The sequence below is a fragment of the Molothrus ater genome, chromosome 3 (genome assembly GCF_012460135.2).
Source record: "Molothrus ater isolate BHLD 08-10-18 breed brown headed cowbird chromosome 3, BPBGC_Mater_1.1, whole genome shotgun sequence".
In the NCBI taxonomy this organism is placed as follows: Eukaryota; Metazoa; Chordata; class Aves; order Passeriformes; family Icteridae; genus Molothrus; species Molothrus ater.
Genome location: NC_050480.2, coordinates 100,446,693 through 100,469,063, shown reverse-complemented (window position 1 = coordinate 100,469,063; position 22,371 = coordinate 100,446,693). Strand labels below are relative to the sequence as shown.

The following is a 22,371-nucleotide window of genomic DNA, read 5'->3' as shown; positions in this document are numbered from 1 at the left end:
AAGTTTCACCTACTCATCTTGTTTTCTATTAATAACTTTATGTTTTAATCCTGTAAGTGTATTGTGCCATGCATCTGTCTATTTGGGGAGCTAATCCTGTAGTAGTAGGTATCTATTTCAGGAGCAGCCTAGACAAAGCACAGCCTATTTGAGTGCTGGCCTCCCTTATTGTGTGTAGTGGGTTAAATCACTGGTATTAGTGTAGTGTAGGAGTTCAAAAAGGAAAGACGTTATTTGCAGTGTCAACTCATTAAAATACTCTGTACAGATTTTTCCAAAAGAATAAGCAGCCCAAGCACACTGGGCCCCACGCCAGGGTATGTAATAGCCTTGCACAGCACCAGTTGAAGCTCCAAGTTGGATAAAAGGCAGCTTTTTCTGGGTTTGTTAAGTATTCCTTTAAAAAAATAAAAAAGGTTTGTATACAGAAGTAGCAAATTAATTCAGTCCTATCAGAAAGTAGGTCAGTGACTGACCTCCCGATAGCATGAGGCAGCAGTTTCAAGCAGAAGTGACAGCTCAGCAGCGTGGACCCTCCATGTCTCCAGGAAACTTGTTTTGACAAATGTAAACACATTATATCCTGTATTCCTCTTGCCTTTTTTTTTTTTTTTCTGCTGCATTTGAAACCACAAGCTGTCACTCTACATCCCCTTTCTTCAGCCTTTCTGGTCCCCAAAGGGAAATGCCTTGTATCATAGCTAATAATTTTTGCAGGGCTGTGTAATGAGTAAGACATTCCAGCAAGGGTTGGTGTTTTTTTATGACACACAAAGTTGAGCACTGTAAACCAGACTTGACTAAAATCCAAACCAAAGTCTTTCCAATGGTGAGGGAAGTCAGTGGGAAGACAGGAACTGGATTAATTTAGGATCCTTCTGTCCTAGCTTTGCTTTTCTTTGTACTGAATGAAATTTTTACATATACCCACGTGCCTCTTCAGTGTTTATGTTGCCAGTGTTGGTGTCCACATTGCTACAGAGAGAACCTTGAACATATCTTCACTTCAGCCCAGCAACTCCTGAAACTGGGATGCTTTTGTAATTTTGGGTGAAGCAGCGAAGTGTATATAAATGGGGTTGTGGCTCCTTGAATACCTCATAAAGAATAATTGCCTCAGAAGACATGGGAATATGTTCATCTTTTCATTGAGTTGTCACTATCAGCAGGTATTGAAGGTGGACTGTACACCACTAGTTAACTACTTTGACTTGTACCTTTCCTGCAGTGATTTCTGCTGTGGAAATGATGGTGGATCAGAAGGTCACACAAGGTTTTCAGCTGTCTCCTTCTCCTGACTTTTAACTAGGTTGCACAGACAAGATGCTGCTGTGTGGAATATATAGAGGAGGATTTCAGACTGTATTAGCCATCATGGCTCAATTTAAGCCATTTTACTAAAGATCTCATAAAACTTGACATGATTTTCTTCATTACCTAGTTACCTTTCTGGCCTGAGGTGGCTCAAAAATATTGAGAGACTCCTATGGATATTTATACAGATGCTGTACAAAGAACGATTTTTGCCATGTGATGGATAAAATAGCCCTTTAGCTGTACACTACCATTTAACTGAATTTTTAAGTTCATTTACTTAGAAGAAGTACACTACAATAAAAGTTGGATGACACTGTCTCACCTAGGACTAGAGATTTGATTGGGGAGGATAGGAATATATTTGTTAAAAACAAAATGCTTCTGGCTTTAGTAAAGGTTTGATCTGAATAGATTCAAATCAAGCAAGAAGTCAGATGGATTTATATTACAGAACTGGCTATGAGAAGCTGGGGAAGAAGAAAGTCCCAAAGTTTCAGTGAATTACATGTTTCTGTGCTATAGGTAATGTTGGCATTGATTTTACATACCATGCAATGGATGTCATGCTGAGAAAGTAGTGAAAAATACACTAGTGTATGCAGTTAAAAAAAAAGACAAAGGAGAGGAATGCCCATGTACACTTGTGGGGGGGGGGGGGGGCAGGCAGTTCCCAATCTGCCTCCTGAGGGATCTTTGCATGACACAGATGCTGGCTTTCAAGTCATTACACTCTCCACAGGGCCACCAAGTTTCCTCTGCTTGAAAGGGCTGGAAGTGCAAGGTGTGCTCCAGGTGAAGGCAAAGATCTGATGCTTTTTCCCACTGTTTCATGCTTACAGAGATGCTGCTTCCCTTTGCTCCCTCCTGCACTGGGGATAGAGAGTCAGGAAGGAAACAGCTTCTTTTGACTACAAAGATCACCGAGTCCAACCTTCAACCCAGGACTGCCAAGTCCAGCCCAAAACCATGTCCCTAAGTGCCATATCTACATGTCTTTAAAGATCTCCAATATTCCAATACTGAAATCCTTTTAGTTCAAGGCAATTTGATCTTCTCTTAAGGTTTAAGAACTGGAAGCACCAAGTGGAGAGCTGGGAGGTTTCCTCCCACCCCCAAATGCTCACAGGAGGTCCTGCCAGGCTGGCCAGTTGAGCTGCTTCCCTGTTGCTCATGAGTGGCAGAGCTCTGTGTAACAGAGGTGACATGGTGACCTTTGCAGTGAAGTGAAGACAGGCATAGATCAGAGACAGAAAAATTGCCGGCCACTATTCCATAGTGTAGACAGTCACTGGTGTCACTTGCCTTTGGGCTAGTGTCCTGTCTCACTTGTTGGAAAAGCAGTTCCCATGGAATAAGAAAGCTGAAATCCTCCTTTTCTTTTTAATTTCTAGCCAGGGGAGTATGTTTCACAGTCTGCATCCCATACAAGCAGTGACTACCAGTGCATATTTGGTATATATATTCAATATATTAATTTACCCCTTCAGCTGTGTGCACACATCATCAAGGAGCAGGACACCTTCATATGTTCCCTTTTGCTTTGGAAACCTTGGTGATGGCTTGCTGGGATGAATGTCACCTTTATGGCTTTCTCCTGATGCCCTGCAGGTAGCAGTTTTGAGGGAGGCAGCTGCAGGATCAGCCAAGACTACTGTCCTCCCTGTGATGACACTGGAGGGCAGAGCAGCAAAGTGTGATGGAGAGAGGCCAGGGGAGATCCTGGGTCTGCATTTCCTCAAAGCTGAACCTTCCTGTGTTGGCCCTGTGTTGGGTAGAGCAAGCTCAAACTCACGCAAGGGACTTGGCAAGAATGGCTCTTCTGCTTGGGGGTGGTTTCCTCACACTCTCAAGTCGCATCCCCGAAACAAACAAACAAAACCAAACAAAAAATGCTTCAGAAAAACCCAGGTCCCACCTTTTCCTTCATAGTATTCTTAATTAGATTTGTGGCTTGGATGTCCTGGGCTTTTTCCATCCCAGAGTAAGAACTTGGGAAATTTGTTTGTTCCCTTCTATACAGCAAAGTAAAAAGGTACAGGAGAAATCATATTTTGATTTCTTTAGTTGAGATAACTTACAGCAAAACTTAAGATTTTATTAGTTTTCTTCCAAGGTGGAGGAGAATTGTTTTTACCTCCAAGTAACTCATCAGCTGAAGTTTTTGACTTAATAGTTGAATCACCTTTATTTCAACCCTGTTGACTCTTGGACTGAATCCAGTGAAATAATGCATTTAATGTGACGCACTGAAAATATTTAAAAATTTTTGTTACTTAGGGGAGGAAGGTGGGAGTTGCCACTTTAGTGCTTTTATTAATGTAGAGTGATCTACGCTGATTAAGCATGACTGTTCAGTCAACAGCACAAGGCAACATCCATCCTGACTATAACAATGTAAATGTCCTTTGCTTTGCTTAAATCTTTCTAGGAGTATGTAATCTATCAGAGTAACATCTCAGATGGTGAAGAAATTCTATACAGGGTGTATGAAATGAAGAGTCTGTATGAAATTTCATCCCTCCTTAATGTTTTGCAGGAGCTCTTTTTGGTTGAAGTAACATGTGAATTTTGTAGAGAAATTAGGTGGTCATTAGGGTCATTCTTGCACTGATGCAGGCATAGGACAGATTCTACAAAGGAAAAATGTTGCCCCTCTTCAGGACTTTTGAACCACTCAAAGCACTATTTTGTACAAGTGTTAAGGGGGGGAAAAAGAGAAAATTAATTCCTTGTATTGCCCAGCTAGTGTCCTGAATGAATTTACTTTGCATTCTCGTGTAGTCTGTGCTCTGAGATTTGGTAATATCAGGGAGAGCTACTGGAGCACTGGATGTCCTGTGGGCAACATGAAGCAGTGGCTTTTAAGGGCTTCTCATGAAGCCCATTTGGCAGGTGCTGTGAGTGCTCATTTTGCTTGGCTTTGTTTCTTTCTCTGGATTTAAGCTAGTTTGTGGTTAATGGTTCAAGTTTGCATCACCATTGAAACACTGCTCACCTCAGCTGACTACAACTTTATGCCCATTACTGATTCCAGAGTGTAAACTAGATAGGTTATTAGTCCTGCCCTGAGGAAGAAGAGAAGGAGTTAAAATTTAAGAGCTGCCTGTGGTGGACAAGAGTGCTGACTAACACCTTTCTTGAGTACATGGAAATCAATTTGGACCTTGTCTGATGAATGCCACTGCTGGAGTTCTTTCTTTTCCTTTTAGACTTACCTATGAGAATCGAGAAACAAGTGCGTTCACTTAAGATAACATCGTGTGACAGCTGAGAACAATTAAAACTCTTACTTGTAGCTATATTTTTTTCCTTCCTTTCTACAGCAGGAGGGTGGTGTCTGCAGCTCTAAGGAGTTGATACAGGCTATTTGTCACTGCTGTGATCTTATCTAGAACAAGTATCCTGCAAGGTTATTTATTTTACAGCCTTTTCTTCTAGTTTTGCACAACACACAGATCTTGGGAGATGGGAAAGGTTTTTTTTCTTACTAGAGTCTTTTTGGCAATAAACACATGCCTAACTGTAAGAGAAAAAACTTTCACAACCAAGCTTGTTTTGTGAAGCCCAAACATTTGTGAAGCTTACAAACCCTCAAACTTTGCATAATGTGCCCATCCCTGGTCTCAAACATGAAGTGGCAGAAGAGGGAAGTGTTACTTTTTTTAACCAACAACTTATGACTGTGTCAACACATGACAATTTGTCAAAGCTTGCTGTAGCGGTACTGTAAATTAATTTTTAGCATCACTTGTGAGTGGTAAACACTTTGTGCAGTGTGAACAGCTCCTAGTACAGTGTGAGTTGTCAGCAGCTTGTGAGCTACCCTAAAAAAAAAAGCACAGAGGGAAGGATACAAGCCCGTTTACTAGTACAAAATGGGTCTGAGTCTGCAAAAATTCAACATGTGGTGGGATGTCAACTCAACCTTGAAAACTTGTTTTTTCCATTAATAGTAATCACCTGCAAGGCTGGGAAATCACAACTTTCCATTCTGTGCCCCAAGCAGTGTCTGATAGCAAGCAGTTTTCTCAGGCTCATGACTTGGTGAAGTAGAGCCCTCTCTCTGCTCTTGGGTTTTGCCTTTGCTTGCTCGCTTTAAAAGCAGAACATGCAAGTATGCTCTTTTGCTGAGAAGTCTCAAATCAACCACGTAAAATGCCTGGAAAAAAATTAATATGGCAGCCCAAAGAGAAATGGTGGGGGCTGAGTGCTCTCTCCTCCTCACCTGTCCCCTTGCTGTTTCTCCTTGCCTATCTCAGCTGCTGTGGTGGAGCTGCCAGTGATGGTTCATTCAATAGGAGCTGACATGATGGAAGAAAATTATTTGGTGCGAAAAGACAGGGAATATGTATTGTAGAAAACAACTTTTCAGATACAAATGTATTTTAACCTGTCACTTTAGCAGAACAAGCAGTAATAACCTCCCAACCTAACAATGACTGTTAAGTTGAATGTTAATTCGCTCAGTCGTTGAATTGCTAACATGTCTACAATTTACAAGTGAACACCCACTCAAGAGAGAGAAAATAGAAGTTGGTGCCTGGAATTCCTGGCCTTACTGAAATCACCTACATTTTTTTGGTACTAATTCATCTTGCATTTCCTGCGAGTGTTTTTAAGTAGAACTAGATGAGAAAAACAGCTGGGTGCGTTTGTTTGCCACTTTGATGCGCTCAGTGCGGGGGTTTTTTTTCAGGCACAATCGCTCTTGGCTTATACACCATAGGGTGGCTTTGGCTGCACCCTGGGGCTTGTTCCTGTGAGCAGGCAGCACATGTGAAGCTTGGCACAAGAACTCTTGAGACCTGCTAAAGCTAGTTTTAACCTGGTCATGGTTTTAAAGAGAAAGATGACTTTATTTGTGTTTTTGCTCATAAAGAATTTTGGTTATATTTCCTTTTCTAGATACAACTGTAAGTGCTGCCTGTATGAAAGAGCTGAGCCACACCATCCAGTAAACTGTCTAGAGCAGCAGTTGGCTTGCTTGGAAATCACTTCCAGGACTGTGTTGTAAGTGTTTTTACAAAAGCATCATCAAATGGTTTCTTCAGTTTTGGGATGATTTTGAAATGTTCTGGTTGTTTCTTATAGTTTCACTGTTTTATTCTGATATCTAGTAAGATTCTAACAATGCATGTGGGAACTATTCTGATATCTAGTAAGACACTAACAATGCATGTGGGAACTGGAGCACCCCCATATCAGTGCAAAGCATAAAGCTAAAGCGCTTTCAAGGCTTTTTGCTCTCTTGCTCTAGAACTCCCCAGCGAAGGAGTTCTAAACACTTTTGAGAACAGGCAGCTACAGAGAAGCCTAGAAAGAAATTTGGCCAAATACATAGTGATCTATTTTGTTATTAACTCTATGACATACATGTTTTTGGAGTGTTCATTCCAGCCTTTTAGCTGTGCTGGTGTAGCCCTGCTAGAGTGAATTCTTTGTGGAGGTCTTCATAAACTGTGATCTGCCTAACTCAGTTTGAAATGATCCATGAATAGATGCCCTGTCTGATCCAAAAAAAGCAGTGCTTTTTTCCCTTTGGCCATGCAGAGGGTATTGCTAGGGAACCTCAGCACGCTCTGAATGGAGGTGAATTTGGTCAGCTGCATCTTCTTTCTATGATCATGGAATCATAGAATATCCTGAGTTGAAAGGGATCCACAATAATTTTTGAGATCATCCTAGTGATGAGTGGGTCTCAAGGAAAATGGCCCTATTTCAGGTCACAAGCCAATTGCATTGTATATGGCATTGAGGATGTGTTTGCATTTAGAAGAAACAACATCATCCTAGAAAACTTTGAGATGTACACCAAAAAAAAACATTATTGTGCTGTCTATACTGTTCATTTTGAAAGCATAATCCGTTCAGGGATGTTTGTGACCCAAAATTTTGTAATTTTTATTTCTTTTTATATTGTCTTCATTTTTCTGGTGCTGCAGGTTATGAGAAGTATGATATGAGAAGTATTTCTGACATAAGTGCATTTCCCTTGAAATGGCCTCTGATAACACGATTGCTTGAGAGAGCAGTGGTGGGAGAGTTGGTGACTTAGAGTTCAAATCACTTAGTTAAGCATATTTATTATACAGGCTGCTCACATTCCTCAGCACCTTGCAGAATATTCCCCGCAGGTGAAATTTGCTGTACATATACTAGGTATAAATTTTTTATTTTTTTTTTAATGTTAATCCTGTCGCCAAGTCCTTCAATCACAGCAGCTGAGTCAGTTTTTTTGCTGTAGGTGGAGTCAGCTTTTTTTGTGAATCTTTACTCTGTTCAATAACTGACGCACCTGGGTCACTCTCTAGGTGAGGTTGTGCTGGACAGGAATCTTTGGCTCAGCTCTGCCTGCAATTATCTGCCAGATACAGTAACTGCTGTTTGGTTCTTGTTCCGTGATTACTGGACCCGTGAGGCAAGCAGCCCAATTCTGCATGGGTGAAGTTGAATGAGATGAAAAAAGGTCTGGTTACTGTAAGTGATGGGACATTTCAGCTATGGCAAATGTGCAGAGAGCAAGTGGGGGAATTGTTTGGGGGAAATGAAGGCTTTGAAAAGTCTGAAGTCAGTTTCCCAATTAGAAATTTCAAACAAGGCCTAATGTTTGTTTTCGGCAGCCTGTTAATGGTTCGTCTCCTTCTGGAACGTAAATCCTGACCTAAGCCACCATTGGTTTCATGGAACCATAAAATCATTAAGAATCATACAAGCAGAGTTGTTTAGGTTGAAAAGTACCTTCAAGATCATCAAGTCCAGCTGCTAACCCAGCACTGGCAAGTCCACCACTAAGCCATATTCCTAAGTGCCACATCTACATGGCTTTTAAATAACCTCCAGGAGTGGGGCCCAACCACTTCCCTGGGCAGCCTGTTTAATGCTTGACAATTCCTTTCTGTGAAGAAATTTTTCCTAATGTCCAATGTAAATCTCTCCTGGAGCAACTTGAGGCCACTTCCTCTGATCTTGTCACCTGGGAGAAGAGACCAAGCCCCACCTGGCTACAGCCTCCTTTCAGGCAGTTGTAGAAAGGGGTAAGGTCCTCCCTGGGCCTTCTTTTCTCCAGGCTGAACAAACCCAGCTCCCTCAGCTCATCAGACTTATGCTCCAGAGCTCTCACCAGTTTCATTGCTCATGAAGATGAGCACTTCTCGTTCTTTCTCACAGTCTCTGCTGCACTTGTTCACAGGAAGCCCCGCTGTCACTTGGGCTGATGCCACCATGGAGGTGCCCATAAACCCCTGAGGCTGTTTCAAGGGGAACAGCTTCTCTGTCACTGTTAGTAATGGATTTTCATCCAGTTTATGTCATGATGTTTGCATTGCTCTGGCACCAGGAGCTAGTGCTGTGCACTCACTTAATTTACCCCAGGGTAGTTGCTACTGATTTTGTTCAAACCTGGTGTTGCAGCCTGCATGCTGAGGCAATCTCAGTTACACGAGTTCCTTGAAGGATTAACTATTCCAGTGTGGTTTTCTGCCTCGTGTCCTTCCAGCTTAACTGTATTAGTCTGTTTAATGGTGCCAGAAGGCCACATATTTGCTCTCTGTGAAGCCTCAAACAGTAGATGCATGCTTTTAAATAGTTAAATAAATGTTAATTATGATTCACAAATAGTTTTTCCCCAACTATTAAGTAATATCAAACACTGAATTTTTCAGTCAGTAATTGTTTTTCCAGCTGCTGAGTGGGACGAAGTATTCAATATTTTTACAGAGTTATTTTTGCAGCTGCTTGGCTGCTTTAAGCATAAAAGTCCTATGTTATTTTGTAGGGCTTGACAGCCTTGGATGCACAGTGGGCACAAAAAGCCTGTGGTGGGAGCGGAATGATTACAGTCTTCAGATGCACCTTGGTTAGCTGTGGATAGTTTGGTCTGCATCCAGATGAGCTGAAAATAGCATATTGGGCACTTTCAAAAGTTTGTGGTTTTGCAACATTTTCTCATCAAAATGTGAAGTCTTTTTCTTTCTCACCGTGTGAGTTATTACACATGTGGAAATTAGTTATTTTTTCCTTTTCAAGATCTTGAGACATTCTGTGAGGGATTCAGCTAGTGTGAATTATTTCATGAAATAGTGGTTTGACTCGTTGCACCTCCTTGCAAATAGTATAATACCAAAGGATTTTGTCTTAGAAGTGCATATTATGTGCTTTACACAGAAAGATCTTAAAAAATGTTAAAATATCAATTAAACCACAAGGCATGGTGATAGTGAAAGAGTCATTGTTTTCACCCACCGTGACGACTACCCTGGCAGTGAGCACATGGCTCACATTTTCCCAGTGATTCATTAGCCAAGCCAGTAAAACATCCTAGGCAGTCTGATGCTGTGGCTTACTGGTAGCTGTTCTTCAGATGATTGCTCATGTCGACATGATGCATAGCAGTGTCAGAACATTAACTTTGGAACTTACCTTTTTTGTGCATCTCTTTTCTCTGGTTTTCCCACCAGATCTGTTCTGCTGCCTCACAGCACTGCTGTTCACATAAGCAGTTGCTGTAACTCTGTAAAGCTACAAAGAAGAATCACCTTCTAATTATCACTGGTGGGTTTTGATGGAGCCACAGTCATGAGCACAGGGTGCACAAAGGACACAACACTGAGTGCTGGGAGAGGACACTTAGCACTGAGCACTAGGGAGAGGATGATGTTGGTAGGGGAGGAGACCAAACTGTGAAGGGTAAATTCTGTTTGATGTTCAGTTGTGTTGGTTTTTCAAGCCAGAATAGAAAAGAAGCAGGATCAAAAGCCTTCACAAAGCAGAAGTGTGAGTGTAATGAAACGTAGTGACTAGACAAAAGAAATAAAAAAAAAAGAAGTTCATTATAAAACCCACCAAACTTACATTTCAAAGACCCAGAAGAAGAGGTGATCTGTCAGCCACCCAGCTTGGACTGGGCACCCAACTGGAACTCATGGTCTGGGTTCAGTTCCCTGCCTCAGTCACAGGTTTCCTGTGTGTTCTCAGGCAACCTCCTCCATCTGCCCCATGACTGACTTCCTCATTTTGCAGTGGAGATCATCTTCTTCACGTTCATTGTGAGGGTGAAGCGTACCGATGTTGCTGAAAGATGTGGGTGTTGCGATGGGAAGAGCCACCCTGGAGACCAGAGCACAAGGGGTGTGCTTCCTCACAGGGGATAGATGGTCACCATGCAGTTCGCATTTCTGTGTTAAAGAGTAAAAGAAATTATTTCCAGATCTCAAAAGGGCTGATTTTCTTCTTTCTAAGTCTTTCAGGCCTACTTTTCTTGTGGAGTTTGGCTGCCCCAGTGCAGCAGCAGGCATTTGGAATATTCCCTGTCTCTCACCTTTCTCCTCTCAGTCTGTCTGCTCATGTCTTTGAATCACTCCTGTCTGCTCAATACGCGCGCCCGGCACAACCCAATGGGATCAGAAACACAGCTTCTGTCATCTCACAACTTACGTGGAGATCTCCTAACATGGAAATATGGTTGTTTGTAAGAAAGAAACCGAAGAGTGCTTGAGGCTGGTTGGAGGCGTACCAAAAGTGAGCCTAGCAGCTGAGGAAGGTGGTGTGAGCCAGTGGAATGTCACACTCACAGACTCCTGCCAGGTGTGCACTGGCACAGTGTGGCTGCTAAGGATGCCCACATAACTCATCACCACCAATGGCCCTCAGCCCCTCTGCTCCTCCACTCAGTCCCTGATAAGCAAATATATTAATTGAAGGGGTTTTTATATGCTCTCACTCAGTGCTGATGCTAATTCTGAGTAAGGAATCAGAAATTATAAGTCACACGCCTTTTGATGTGCCCTTTTATCTCCTTTGGGTTGGTTGTTAAACTTTTAAGTTCTCAGTACATGAAAACTGATGTCTTGTTCCTTCCAAGGCTGGTCAGCTCAGAGTCCCTTGCCATGAGAAAACACGGATGATTTTAGATGTAGTGCTGTGGACACTAGACATCCTCTCTGTGCCTGCAGTGCTTGTCCCTTTTCCTAACTGGTGAAACTGCAAATTCAGTTTGCTTGCAGCTCTAAAGGACTAGGGCCTGAAAACGCAGCAACTGTTTAGTTGTCCATTGCTGTTTCAACCCCTCACCCAATCTACAAATAATGAGTTATTGAGCTAATTTAGTTTTATATAGAAGTGATCTTCATCTTGCAAATCAGGAAGGCTATTTAACACAGTGTAATTGACTTCAGCTGTAAGATTCAATGCACTTAACTAGGATTACAGGTCAATAAAATCTAATTGTGCTGAGAGCAACAGGAATTACAGAAACACCTGGGGATTGTTTTGTGCCTTTCCTGTGAACAAGGTGTGCTGAATGCCTTTTAGTGTTATGGTTTGGGTTATACTGCTGCTTGACCTGCCCATTGGTGGGAACAGCTTAAGTTGGCACCATTTGGTGTGGGGAGGTGAAGCCAAGCAGGTGAAACGATGGGTGGCCTTCTTCAGTGAGCTCTCATTTCTGTGTGCCTGGCCAGAGTCAGGATGGGGGAGCAGGAAGTAAGCAATGTCTGGTTTCATTATGATGGTGATGATAATAGGATCCATGAGGTATGTGAGATTAAAGCCCTATAACATTGCAGGCAAAGTCATGCACAGAGGACAAGGCCTGAAATCAGCTCAGTGCCTAAACATCCTTTTGTCTTGACTCACCCAGTGCAGAAATAAATAAGGGAAAACTGATATTTATTCAGTATTTCCTCTCACTATTTACCAAGTAGGAACTTCTCTAAAGCCAGTTGCTACCTGGAAACATTCTCTGGCCATCGTGCATTGGCTTTATGACTGTGTGCTGCAATTGTAGAGACCTTTTTTGCCCAAGTAGTAGTGAGCTTTTCATCAGCCACTCTGAATAAATGGGAAAGCATTAGATTTAATTTTTTACTTGCAGAGCTTCAGGGAAAAGTACAGCCTTTTTAGTGGGATGAGGACACTGGCACAGGTAGTGAGTAATTTGAGATGATGGCAGAGCAGGCTGTGTGTCAAGCGTCCTTGTGACACACATGAGGTGCAAACTTTGTTATTCTCTTGTAGAGAGGCATCCCAAACATCAATCTTTGGTCCAAACATAAGGTTGTGTAATTAGGAGTGCTTACCTAACACCATGGTTATTTTCTCCATTATTTTTCTCAGTTATTAATTATCCTGTTGCAAGCAGGAAAGGAAAAATGTTCTTTCAGACCAAAGTAACAGATTTGGCTGGTTCCAGTACTCTGACTTCATGAGCAATAAAATATATAATATTGCTTGCTACAGCACATGCTGTACTAATCATTCTCTGTGCAACTGCCTACTTTTTACATAATTTTAAGCAAATGCCAGGACTATGAGGAGTAATAAAACAAGATAATAATGGCAGAACAGGTAGGTTTTGTTGTACAAGTAAAAAACAAAACAAAAAAGACCTCCATCTCCACAAGCCATGAGAACTGTAGAAAGAGGCTCTGTTTGCCTGACAAAGTTAACCGGTAATTACTGAGTGCAGAAGACATCTTTCTTGCACAGGAACAAGCAGTGAGAATGGATCATGCAGGATGTCCCTGAAGCTGCTGCAGTCACATTTTAAGAGCAGAGAGATTGAAAAGAAAATAATTTTTTTCTGGTTATGGAGTTGGCATTGCTTGTGGCCTAATGATTGCTGGTTCTTACTACTGCTTTGGGTGATCGTTAACTGGGATGGTGAAAATACTGATGTTGAACTTCTGTTTTCAGGTGACATGAAACTGAAGAAGAAATTCATGTCATGCCTAAGGTTTCAGTTTGAGTTGAGCTGTCAGGGAGAACTAGATAGACATTTGAACACAGTCTTTGCTGACTTTATGAGGTGAAAAACCCTATTTCGCTTTGTTTCCCACGCCTTTATTTTTTAATCAGGACATTCAAGAGTTGGTGCAAAATTAACTTAAAAACAAATACAGAGGCACTTCAAAATGTGTCCACTTTGCATGCATCAAAGTATTAATGTTAGCATGTGCACAACCTGCTGGTATGCAGCAGCAGACGGCAAATGGTTTGTTAGTATTGGCAGTGCTCTCACAAAGCCAAATACAATTCTTACATTTGCTGGCTCGACAGTCCAAAGTGCTTTTCATTCCTATCCATTTTTTTTTCTGCTTCCTCTGTCTTCATATTGCCACCCTTGGACCTTACAGTAGTAATACGAAACTTCAAAGAGTTTATGAAAGTTACAGTTGAAAACGTGTTCTCTTAGGTCAGGCAGATGAAACCAGTGCTAAGTCCAGTCTCTTCTCAAATTTGGCTAAAATAATATTTCACCTACATTTGGGGAGTGTGACAGTCCATTTCTCTCTAAAATAGCTGAAGTTGATACTTTTCTGTTGTTCAGAAAAATACAAGATTCCCCAAGATGTTGCAAGGTTGATGATGCTCATTGGATTCTGTGCTGAGCAGAGCTGAATCTATATGCTTCTGGACATTATTTCTCAAACATGGTTGAGATTTCATCTTGTTTAGTATTGTCATAGGTTTGTTTCATAAGTCTAGCTATGCAGTAATTTCTTACTTCAAAGAAATTGCTTGCCCGAAGATTTTTTTTAAAGCAAGGCTTTCATTTAAATTGAGTTCCACTCCATTCAGAAGAGTACAATCTTTGCAGATATGTCTGATATTAGTTTCATGTCCAACTATCTACCACAGTTAGGGAAATAAAATCTAATGTCATCTTCAGCCAGTAGATTGTTTCCTTTTCCCTTTTTATGCCACTTGTTTTTCATTTCTTTTCCTCCACAGCTTTGGATTTTGTCTGTCTTCCTGTTTTAAAATCTGCTGTTGTATTACTCTCAATACCCAGTGTTTAGATGGGTCCTCCTCCATCTTCTCCAAAGCATACCAAGGTTCTCCTCATATCTCATGCCTTGTATTTAAGAATTAGTGGCATGATGTGTAATCCATGAGTTACTGATACACGCTGAGAGCTGTGCCTCCAGCAGTGCTGGTGATATACTCCAGCTGCTGGTAGGTGCTCAGTCTGCAGCACTGGGCTGGAGTTACTGCCAGATAAAATGCAAAAATTGGGCATCATATCAGCAACATGGTTCCAGTGGAGTAGTTTAGGTCTAAGGGTAAAAGCTAATATAGACATGGCCATTAATTTCTCACCCTTCCAAGGGCATTCTTCTAATTAAGACCATGTATACTCTATTGAATGTTTCCAGTACTGTCCCCTTAATCTATAAATTATTGGTCCATTTAACAGGGCTCTGCATACAGCCCCAGCTAAGACACCTGGCTGGTACCCATTGATCCTGGTCCTCCTGCCCCAGTCTCCTGTTCATTTACTTGCTAATGGAGTAGCCTGCTCTTTCTGTTACAGTATCACATGTTTCTCTAATTGGCTTCTTTTTTTTTTGTCGTAATGATTTCGCTATTCCTGGGCAGATTCCCTGGCAGGGGACTCAGAGTATGTCTGTCTAACATCACCCTTATCCTGGTAGTAGCAACCACTCTGTTTTGTGTCACCTTGTCTTCAGAAAACACCGCTAGAGGCAGTTGCAACCCCACTTGATCTTTCCCTATGTAGAAGATGTGAAAATACCTAATGAATCATTCTGGGGAGGTGTGACCTGCGGGATGCAGACGCGTGGGAGTGTTTATTTGTTGCAAGCATCAGAGGGGGAATCACTCCGTTATCCGAGTACCCATGTCAAAAGGTGGGAAATCAGCATGCTCTGAAGTTTCACTATACCTTGATTCCTCTCCTCTCTGTCTCTTCCTGGAAGGTAGTTAATTTTGGAAACATGCACAAAGAGGAGAAAAGCAGCATGTAAATTCTCAGGATTTCCTTTGGGGGAGAGATCCCGCAGGGGAAGGAGGGAACTCTTTTAATAATCTTTGCAGCATTTAATCCCAAGAAAGTGAAATAAAATCAGTTCTTCCACTGAGAGTTGGCAGCATATATTTCTGTAGAAGACCGGTTCTTTGTAGTACAGTCTGATTAAGACTCTATCGAGTTGATTGAGGAGAGCAAAATCTGGTTTTGACAGATGTTTCCCATGATCTGAAGAATACAAACACTCCTGCAAGATGACAGACGGCTTGTTTACATAAGAAATCTTTTTTTTTAATTAAAAAAAACCAACAAAAACACACAAACACAAAGCAACATTTGGATCAGTCATTCTGATCAAGGCAATGTCAATTATTAGGCTGTAAAGGGAACTGATGACTCAACTTAGGCACAGCATTGCGGCGATCTCCGATTTTCGGTTTCATAACAGATTCTTTTCAGGAATGCTTTTCATTCATACCTGATGTTTAAATGTGTCTCTGGGAGCGTGTATCACTTTGTGAAGGGGATGTGAGAGACTGGTGTCAGCGTGCTCCGAGTGGCTGGGCAGAATTTGGGAGGCATTCCTGTACCTTGGTGGGATGCCCGGTGGGAGAAGGGTCCTCTGACACATCGCATTGTGCACTCGTACCTGCACATCGCCAGTGTTGTTACCATGGTAAATTTTATAGATAAGTTCACATCAGTAAAATTGAAAAGCACTTTGATTCAGAAAGTGAAATGTTTTGATGAGATCCCATGCTTAGTAATTCCAGCGAGTGTGCTTGTTAAAGCGGATGAGTCAGAAATGGAAATGCAAAGCATTTCTCTGAACGGTGGCCGGAAATTAGCTTTGAAAACTGAAACAAAGCCCCAACCGCAGTTTTATCTATTTACCTAACAATTTTAGATCTGTGAAAATCCCTTTGTCTTTGGGATACATTTCAATTCCTCTCTTGTAGTGCTGGTGCGATCCTTGAGCTGGATAATCAACCATGTGAGGACTATCTTGGTACATCTGACTTTTTTGGTTTAAAAAATTGAGTGTCCTGTTAGTGACTTCATTGCCTCTGGTGCTGCCATATTCTGTTATGCTTGTGGTGCAATTTGGTGGAAATGTAAGTCAGGATGGGATGTTTTAATATTTGAGTTAATGTAACACTGAGGAAGAAAACCAGGGGAATTGAGTGGAGTCACTCAGCTGCTTATTACCCAATGCATAAGTTGTGTGTGTATATACATATATATGTATTTATGTATCTATATATATAGCACACAGGGCTATCTGACTGTTCTGGCACAAAAAACTCTGCAGTTTGGGGCTGGCTGCTACCCAGCTTAGCATGGAGAGGCTTCAGTGGTCACAAGCCCCTCTGTCAGGACACAGCTCTCCATCTGTAGGGAGAGGGCAGAAGGGGGTCATGAGTGTTTTCATGTTAGTAGTAGTTGTCTTGCTGCAAAAAATTTTAAAAATCAGCATATTGAGTGATAGATAGCAACATTCTTTTCTTCATTCTGCACCTTTCTCCTCTGCTGACATCTTGGTACCTCTTGCTTATCCTTGCTGGAAGCTTTGGACTTGTCACTCAGCCTCAGGCAGCGTAAGGACTGAGTGCTTTTCTGGCAGCTGGAGTGTGGTCTGAGGCCCATCAATGTAAATCATGGTGGAGGAGGACAAAGTAATAGATGTGTTTAAGGGACTTGCAATTCCCACGGCAAGGCTGGTAAAGTAGAGCTCGTTTCAAAGAGCAGGCGGTTTGGTGATTTTTCTTAATTACTGTTTACCTAAATAAATAAATAATGCATATTCATGGCTTTAACTAGAGTAAGTTGTGTTGAAATGTTACTTCTCCTGAGGATAGTTATTAAGGGTGGGGTGTGGGGTGCAGCAATTAATAATAAAACATTTAGATGAGATTACAGAATGTTCTGATTGGAATAGTAAACATTATGCTAGAAATAAAATCAAATAAACAAAGCTGTCTTGAATTTAAAAAAAATAAATACTATGCTATCTGAAGAAACATGCTGAACAGAAGCAGTTTGGGTGAAGGGGCCATGCCCTTGGAGCTCTGCAGTATCACAAAGAGGCTTCTTCAGTGTAAAAAGCATCCCTGTGGAAGAAAGCCCCTCATTTTGAGTCTGGAAAAAAGATGATACAAATATTGGCATCTACACAGATTAGTGTGGCAGATGTAACACCTGTCAGCACCACTTTGAGGCTAGGGTCCATTTATTCTTTAACCGTGCAATGGAGAGTATTTCACCTGCTTATATCAGTAGTAAATAAAACCTTCATTTGCATTGTGAACCTCCTCCCTCCTTATTTTGCACATGCCTTTGAATGAAATTCTTTGCTCAGCTGAGAGTTTGAAATTTGGACTCATCCTTTCATATCTTTTGGCTGTGGTTCCTTATCTGGTTAATCAGATCAAAGAGAGCCAGTGATGTGTTCAAAGATTCTTGTGACAGCTGTGTACCATTAGGCTGAATGATTAAAAAAACCCCATAATTGTAGTTTAGCACAGTAAATACAGATTGGTCTTTCAGTTTAACATACGGTTGCAGGCAAACTGAGCCTTTGACAAAAGACCTGCTGCTTTAACCCCATGCAGACAAAATCGGTTTGCCCCCAGCCCCACCTGCCTCCAGCCATTTTGGGCCAGCAGACTGAGCAATGGGTGTATCTGTCCTGTTGCACTAGGTTGGGAATGAAAAAGAAAATAGGGAATGGGCAGATAGTAGGTGGGGAGCACCGAGGTAACGTGTGGGGACCATTAGCCTCAAAGCTCCTTGTGCAGCTGGGGTGGGCTCTCTTTTCTCATTGAGCTGTCCCTTTGCAGGCTGCTGTCCTTTCTGTGCTGTTTCCTATCTTGGGCATCTTTTGGGGATGAAGGCTTCCAGTCCCCCTCATCTAGACCAAATTGCTCCCCTCTAAAGTAGCTTCACAGGAGCTAGGATGCTCGCTGGCACCTAGCCCGCCCGGCGTGCTGCTGGCATGTCTCCTGGACTCCCTATCATCTAGAAACCGAAAAGCGGCTTCTCTTTGGCTGGCAGTGCGGTCTGACTACTAGCACAGCTGACTACTCCTGTGGTGGAGTCTTTGCTTGTGTCAATCACCAGTGCAAGTCCCTGGCTGGTCTCTGAAACAGAGCAAGATGTCGAGGAACAAGCACTGGTGGATGGGCTGTCTTGTTCCTAGCGCAGGTGGAGGGAATGTCCCATTGACTCTGGTGCTTGTGAGGCATCTTCACAGCTGTTTTGTTCTGCCTGATAAATTTCACTAAACCACATTTTGCTTCTCCTGGATAAACCTTTTCCCTGACCCATCTGCCTGCTCTGCAGGATCTGTGAGTGGTGTCTGTATCCCAGAAGATAAGGGTGTTAGTGGTGGCTCAAGTTGTCCTGTTGGTCCATCTCCCCTGTAGCAGCGGTGTGTGGTTTTATAAACATGGTGCATTTTCCCCATTGGAAGAATCATTCTGGGCTGACAAGATTTCTCTGGAGCAGAAATACCCATTTCCATCTTCACCTTTTTTTTTCCTAAGGGTTTCTGGGAGTTCCAGCTGCATGCCTTCTGGCAAAGCCAGCAGCAGCAGGGCTGCCAGAACCTCATGTGGGGTTTTGCAGGTTGAGAACATGTTGCACACACAGAGTGCACAGCACAGTAAAGCTGATATCAGCTCGCAACTAATTATCTCTGTATAAAAATTCCCCTGCTTGCCGTTTTGCCGTTAGAGGCTCGCTGGTAAGATTTATGACTCTGGCTAAAATGAAGTACCATTTCCTTTTTCTCAGCATTACTGTGCATGGCCTCTCTGGCTTTTCTTGTTAAAAAGACCTGAGTTCACCCAAGAGGGAACATATTTTTGAACCACTTTCCCATCACCATTCCCCCTTTCTCTTTTTTATATTTTTAACAACCACTGAACATCACCCACAAAGCAATTTCATGTCTTTTGACTTTCCCCTGTTTGGAGTGAGGGGTGGAGACAGAGAAGATGAGAGGCAACTCCTTCATGGGAGATGGAGCATTTGCTCACTTTCAGCCCTACCATAGCTTGCACAGGCAAGATGTGTACATCCATCAACATGGGCTCCCTCTTCATAGCTTGGTGAGCAACTATGGCATCCAAGATTTACATGAGCTAAAGGATAATTTCCTCACTTCATGCTGTAGCATGGGGGACCACCTGTACAGCTGGAGAAAAGGCTGTTTCTCCTGCCCTTATGTTGCACATGTATGTCCTCATTTGACAGGATGATGAAAATGAGACCACTGACTGAACTTTTTGAACTTGCTAATATATGGCTGACTTCATCCTAAATCACCTTAAATTAGTTTGTGTGACACTGTAAGGCAGCTGGGTTTGTTTTCTGAGTACAGAGGGAAAAAAGGGAGCAATGTTGAGCTGCTGCCATCTCTTCCCAGTTGCAGTGAGACGTAGTTATTTTTGTATTAGAGCTTGGAGGAAAACCGGTAGAGATGCCAGATAAACCTCCCCAAAACAAACATTTGTGTTAATACTTAAATATTGTTCATCTTTTGCAGCATTTACTTATCTGTTTCCCACATGCTGAACGTTATGGGAAGTTTTTGTGGTTGACTGTGGCCTGTTCTTTCATTCTCTATGTTAACTGTTTTCTCAATTTGCAATTTTTAAAAGAAATCAACAGTAAAAGTCTGACTGTGATAATCATTCAACATGGGAACATCTTTTTGGCATGGCAGGGGTGTGTTTTTGTGGGTCACATGTGTTGGGTCAGGAGCCTTGGAGCATTAACCCAGTGAGCTGTGTCATTTCATGATGACCTCGGAAGCATTCTCATCCAAGAGAACCAGCACTGGCTAGTCTGGTGTCATCTTCCAGCATGCCAGACTAAGGGACAGCAGTTTCATCCTCATCACTGAACCATCTCATTTTCTCCTGTTTGTATATGTGTTAACCATAATTTCCAGCCCTTAAGGGGAAATAAGCTAGGTGTCTGAATTTTCATCAGATCTGACACAAAGTATTAGGCTGTGGCTTTTGCTGTCTATTGGTTTTACTGCATAGGACATAAATATTCAATTCGTGTCATCTGATAAGGTTGCTGGGGAGGGGGTTTTTCTCACAAAATATATTAACTTTCCTTTCACACCTAGCCATTCTTTCATGAGTCATAACCCCAAGATAAAATATTTTCGATGGTGGCTTTAAGTCAAGTATATTCCAATGAGAAAATCACTCAGGTTTTACATTAAAAGATTTACAAGTTCCTGTGGCAGTAGTCTTGAACTGCAGCCTTATGCCTTCTAGCCCTGCCTGCTTGATGTGTCACAGACCTAACTGCAACCAGAGGACAAGAAAGGGTGGAAAATTCTCCCTATGCACATTCCCCAGCTTCTCTGAAAGTTTTCTGTTTAAGCCTGGTTGGTTTTGTTAGGTGTAGCTGGTGAAAATCCAGTTTTCAGACTCTGGAGCGCTCCAGGGCAGCAGCAGCTGCCTTCCCCTGCAGCCAGTCAGCCAGCAATGGGTGTCTTGAAGGTTCTCCTGGTGACTTCAGTCACAGTCTCTAGCTAAGGTGGCTCCTGACACTGTTTTGCCATTATCTGAGGGAATAGCTCAATCTCATCTGCTCTGACTGCTGACACAGCTCACCCAGATAGGGATGCACTGCAGAGCTGGTGCTCACAGCCCTGGGATGGGTGGGTACCTCCTTGTTTGTGGTCCACTCCTCCTTGGTTGTGTTGGTTTTCTGCATCCCACCTCTGTACACTGGGAAAAAAGCTGCTGTGCCCTTCTGACTCCTGTTTTGGCTGCCCCTGGTTAAACAGTGCACATGGGAACAAGCAGGAGTGATAGATGGGCATGTTCTTTCCCTTTGGAAGAACTCCACAGCTTATTATGAGGAAATTAGGTGCACTGAGGGTGAAGCAGACCATGTCTCTTTTGTGACACAGGTATCAATATCATCTTGGGTTTAATTTACAGATTTCAGGGAGAGATCAGGCATTAGATGTCAGGAGCACTGCAAATTCCTTCTCAGCCTCAGGCGACCCTTCGAGCTACAAATGTTCCCATGAAGCTACTTCAACCAGACAGAAATTACACACAAAATGCAAGAAAACACGTTTGCTGATCTGTGATGGTATTGCATGTAACAAAGCAGGATCCTTGACTTCACTGGGATCAATTTCTGTACATATTTGTGTAAGTAGCATCATTGCACCCCACCAGGTGAGGCACTGCTTCAGAAAACACCAGCTCTGTTTGCAGACCTGTGCTCACCGCTCCCAGCTCGCAGGTGCTCAGCCTTTCTTAAATGTTTTTTTCCTCTTGTCTGCATCTGAGAGAAGCTCATCAACTGGTCTCCTTGTGTGGGTCATTTTACTTAGCCCTCATTCTACCCACCTATGCTGAACATCAGGATAAACAACCCACTGTGTATTTGCTGCATTTGTGTATTTGTTGCTCACTTCCCAGCATCTCCAGTGTTCTTGAGCACAACTACACGATTTTCTGTGTTTGAAACACCTTTCATGATAAGTGGAGTAATACCCAGGTACGTTCATCATGCCCTTCTCAATTCACCTTTCTTGGTTTGTTTGTTGCAAACAGAAGAAGTTGCCAGTTTTCTCCTTTTAAGCATTAAAGCCCTGTTAAAAACAAAACCTCTCCTTTGAACACTCTCTCTGTATAACAGAAATCCAAACTGGAAGGTGTTTTATTGAAGCAAATGGTTTTTCAATTTCATGCATTCTTCTGCCAGTTAGAGTGTCTGGTGTGTCTTCCTTTACATTTGCATTCCTCAGTGCTAATTTCAGCTGCCAGGTGGTACTGGAAGCCATCAGAAGGGGGGAGAAAGAAGGTAACCTGGCTCAAAAAATGTACAAGAGGTTGTTAAATAAGTTTTTTTAAAAATCAAGCAGATTTACAAAGTCCAGTTAGAAGTATTGTTATTTTTCTAGATTTCTTTGCAAGCTCTTAAGGCGGATGCTTCTTTTTAGAATAAATGTAAGGTTTTCTTGCAACCTCCAAGACTGCAGGAGCTGGTTCTTCAAGCTGGTGTAGGACAGTGATTTTGTGGCCTCTCATGACCCTGTTAACTGATGGCCCACATGTGCAGGTCTGTGCTGAGAGCTGAGACCTTGATGTGAGCAAGCCTTGGAGCAGAGAGTAGATCTTACCTGCCTAAGATCCGGTTCTTCCAATGCTGTAAACCTGGCTGGTCAGCCTGTTAAACTGCTGAAATTCCTCTTCAGTAGGTGCACGGTTGGCTCTTCCCATGAGCTCACTTTTTATGCA

General features: G+C 42.3%; 1 protein-coding gene across 1 annotated transcript in view; it reads left to right on the top strand.

Annotated features, from left to right (window-relative positions):
• The window catches only part of BACH2 (BTB domain and CNC homolog 2), a 182,311-nt gene that overhangs the window by 78,817 nt on the left and 81,123 nt on the right, over positions 1-22,371 (top strand). Inside the window, exon 3 of the mRNA XM_036380552.2 lies at positions 6,223-6,327. The gene's annotated coding sequence lies outside the window, so the exon portion shown is untranslated. The remainder of the gene's footprint in view (positions 1-6,222; positions 6,328-22,371) is intronic.